The sequence below is a fragment of the Bos grunniens genome, chromosome 2 (assembly GCF_055505025.1).
Source record: "Bos grunniens cultivar Pamir isolate PY7600 chromosome 2, Bosgru_T2T1.0, whole genome shotgun sequence".
NCBI classification, from domain to species: Eukaryota; Metazoa; Chordata; class Mammalia; order Artiodactyla; family Bovidae; genus Bos; species Bos grunniens.
This window is the reverse complement of record NC_141166.1, coordinates 12,216,022-12,220,248: the sequence shown is the minus strand read 5'-3', so window position 1 is coordinate 12,220,248 and position 4,227 is coordinate 12,216,022. Positions and strand designations below refer to the sequence as shown.

The 4,227-nt window shown below is 43.7% G+C and overlaps 1 non-coding gene across 1 annotated transcript; it reads right to left on the bottom strand.

Annotated features, from left to right (window-relative positions):
- Positions 1 to 242: 242 nt before the first annotated feature.
- LOC147377533 (U11 spliceosomal RNA) lies at positions 243 to 375 on the bottom strand. The gene has a single exon (XR_015153947.1). It is a non-coding gene; the product is annotated as a U11 spliceosomal RNA (small nuclear RNA).
- Positions 376 to 4,227: the final 3,852 nt, after the last annotated feature.

The following is a 4,227-nucleotide window of genomic DNA, read 5'->3' as shown; positions in this document are numbered from 1 at the left end:
ATCTCTTACGGCTGCGTGGTCTAGCGGAAAAATACGCCAACACGCCATTTACTCTTCCTAACTCACGAAAGGGAAAAAAACGTAATCAAAACTGCTTCGCTCCACATATCTTTCTGCTTAAAAATTTAAAGTTTTCGAAAACCGAGTTACGAAACATCCACAGACACACACGGCAAAAACCTCTCATATCAAGGAATATTACAAGGACTAACTCCAAGTTCTGTTTTATAAACATCATAAGCGGGGGCGCCAGGACCAACGATCACCAGCTGCCCTATTACCAAAAATTATGCTTCCGAAATCTCTTGATGTCGATTCCGCACGTAGAGCAAACGAGCTGCCCTACGTGTGCCACTCACGACAGAAGCCCTTTTTGCCTTTCCGGCTTCCAAAGCAGGGTGGCAGTGTCGGCAAATCCCTTTTATGGTAAAGGTGAAAATAAAGTCGATGCAGTTTTCCATTCAGAGTTCCCAAAGTTGAAGGTGTAACGGCAGACCCTTCTGAAAGGGAGAGAAGTCTTCATAAGGAGACTCTATCATCTGTCTTTGGATTTTTATTTAAAATAAAAGCAGAGGCTTGAGTCGTATGCAAATAGGCGCGGTGCTTGCTGGGAAGGTGCCTGCGGGTGCTCAGGGAGGCGTAGGGGAGGGGTTTGTAGGAAGGAGCGCGATTCTCCACTGCGCGGGAGCTGCGCTGCGAGACTGACTTTCCGGTAGATACACGTACCTATCTGGGGAAGACTCAAATCTCACCCTATTAAAATTGAAAATGCACAACTTGTGCTACTCCTAGGCGTTCACCCCGAAGCGGCCACACGAGCACTGGAGGGGTCGGATCACTGTAAGATCAAAACACTGGGAGCAATTTAACCTTCACCTATACAGCAACGAACAGCAGAATGTGGTGGGTTTATAGTGGAATGCCATCTGCTGCACTTCCAAGGAGTTAATTGGACATCAAAATACACAGATTGATAAAAGCAGTAGAATAAGGTACAACGTGATACCATTAACGTAAGAAAACAAACAAAAAATACTGTGCTTTATCAACAAATACTTAAAAACTGAGTGAAAAATGTGTTGAATAGGGTACCGCATGATATCACTGACGTAATAAAAAGCACATGTGTGCATACAAAACCCAGTGCTTTATTTTTTATGGCTACATATTTGTATTAATACATATTAATGATTAATGCTGGAAAGGAGTCTGGGTACAGACACACAAAACTTTAGATTTACTTATGTTTTGTTAAAAACCCATAACGATTATTTTATTATATATTTTGTTACTTGTGCAATTAAGACTATTTTAAAAATATAGTCCTGGCTTTCTGTAGTTTCTCTGACATTTCTTAAAGTTAGGTTTGCGTGCTAAGTTGCTTCAGTCTTTTCTGACTCTGCGACCCCATGGACTGCAGCCCGCCAGGCTCCTCTGTCCATGGGATTCTCCAGGCAAGGACACTTGAGTGGGTTGCCGTGTACTCCTCCAGGGTATCTTCCCCACCCAGGGATCGAACCCGGCTCTCTTGTGTCTCCTGTACTGCAGGCATATTCTTTACCGCTGAGCCACAGAGGGGGAGCCCGAAGGTTAGGTTCATTGAGGTATAATTTATATACAGTAAATTCACCTTTTTTATCATACAGTTCTATGCGTTTTAACAAACTCATACAGACATGAATCTGTTATCACAATCAGTATTTCTATCACCCCAAAAAGTTCCTTTGTCCCTTTTTCTAGTCAACCCCTCCTCCCATCTCCAATCCTGGCAACCTCTTTTCTGGCCCTGTAGTTTTGTGTTTTCCAGAAAGGCATAAAATTGGAATCATTCATGTATATTTCATTTTTAATATAAAAAAGAAATTGGAAAGAAATTGACATAGTACAGAAAAGTGAGAATTGATACTGTACAGAAATGTGAGAATTGTTTTCCCAAACTACTGTTAACAGTTTTGTGTTTATCTTGCCTCCTACCCAGAGTGGTGCAGTCACTGTGGAAAACAGTATAGAGGTTTCTCAAAAAACTAAAAATAGAACTATCATAAAACCCAGCAATTCCATTCCTGGGTATGTATCTGAAAAAAAAAAAAAAACCAATAATTTGAAAAGATATATGCACCAAGATGTTCATAGCAGCATTATTTGCAATAGCCAAGATATGGAAGCAACTTAAGTGTCCATTAACAGATTAATGGATTATATATATATATATATACACACACTACCCAGCCATTAAAAAAAAGAATGAAATTTTACCATTTGCAGCAACTTGGATGAACTTGGAGGGCATTATGCTAAGTGAAATAAGTCAGAGAAAGACAAATATTGTATGATATCACTTATGTGGGGAATCTAAAAGATACAACAAACTAATGAATATAACAAAGAAGAAGCAGTTTCTTAGATTTAGAGGACAAACTAGTGGTTACTAATGGAGAAAGGCGAGGGTCAATATAGGGGTGAGGAAGTGGGCAGCACAAACTACTAGGTGTGAGAGAGGCTACCAGAATGTATCGCACAACACGGGAGATATATAGCCAATATTTTGTAATAACTGAATGAGTGTAACCTTTAAAACTGTATAAAAATAAAATTAAAAAGAATAATTAAGACCCAGAAAAAAAGTAAACTGGGTCTTAAAAGGACAGAGTGCAAAAACAAAAATGGAATGCCAGACCCTTAGGAGAATGAAGAGAGCAGTGGCAGAGAAATTAGACTAGTACCATAGCTTGGAGCCTAATGCTGCTGCTGCTGCTGCTGCTGCTGCTAAGTCGCTTCAGTCGTGTCCAACTTTGTGCGACCCCATAGACGGCAGCCCACCAGGCTCCCCCGTCCCTGGGATTCTCCAGGCAAGAACACTGGAGTGGGTTGCCATTTCCTTCTCCAATGCATGAAAATGAAAAGTGAAAGGGAAGTCGCTCAGTCGTGTGGAGCCTAATGCTGAAGCTGCCTGAAATCTGTGAATCTAGATCTGCGGCAGGGTTACCTGTGGATTGGGAATTTGGTGGGATGAGGATGGCAACATATAAAGACAGGGAGAGCAAGTTGCTGTACCATTCCTGGTGGGAGGCAGCTTTTCCTGCTGACAGTACTGCTGCTCACTAAGCTATCACAGCGCTTTGTACACTACTTTTTGTCTGTGGATTCTCGTCCATCTTAGTTTGGGGACCTGGGCTCTAGGAGGGATTCGGGCTGGAAGGCACTCCGGCTGGAATAAGGTCTTCTTTACAACTCTAGCATCTAGCAGGAATTCAGCAGTTCTCACCAAGCATTTGACATTTATTTGATAGATGAAGTAACCGAAAGCATCAGTTCTAATGATTAGACAGTTCAGGCTTCAGAGTGAGAATTCTGAGTTACAGTTGTGCCTCTGCGCTTATTAGTTAGAATTTGGTTACTCTCTCACAGGTTTCCTTTATTTTCTTCTGGATGCGTCCCGCAGGACGCGGGATCTTACTTCCTCTACCAGGGATAGTACCCGCGTCCCTTGCAGTGGGAGCGCGGAGTCTTACCCACTGGACCACAAGGTAAGTCCCTCTCACAGGTTTCTTGAAATCGTTAAATGACTTAGCGACGGTTTATAAAAAGTTCCTGGTGGATAGTAAGCGCTCAATTGTTATTAACTGCCAAACCACAGCCATAAACCTTTCTTGTCCCAAGTTTCTCCGGTTGACATCCAATAATTAGCTATCTTTGGAGTGTTGGTCCCAGGAGATACTACTGTCCTCAATTCAGTTTCAGTTCAGTCGCTCAGTCGTGTCCGACTCTTTGCGACCCCATGGACTGAAGCACGCCAGGCCTCCCTGTCCATCACCAACTCCCGGAGTTTACTCAAACTCCTGTCCATTGAGTCGGTGATGGCATCCAACCATCTTATGCTCTGTCATCCCCTTCTCCTCCCGCCTGCAATTACTGTCCTCACAGCACGACAAAGATACCAACCAAAAATGCCGACCTCTACCGGTCTTGCTAGCAATATATACAACAAGCTATTTTGGTGAGAAACAACAAGGTCAGGGTTAGTAACGCCGGGATAGAAGGCGCAGAGCTAGCTCACACTACCAGTCAGTCACAAGCAGGAAAAACCCCAACTGCCAAAACCGAGCTACCCGGCAAGATCACCACCACGTGTCTGAAGGCAGTCCGCGCCTGCGCAACCAGGCGCGGGCCCGCCGGCCGGAAGAGCCGCGCGTTTCCGGGTTGGAGGCGGGGAGCGGTGCCGGAAGT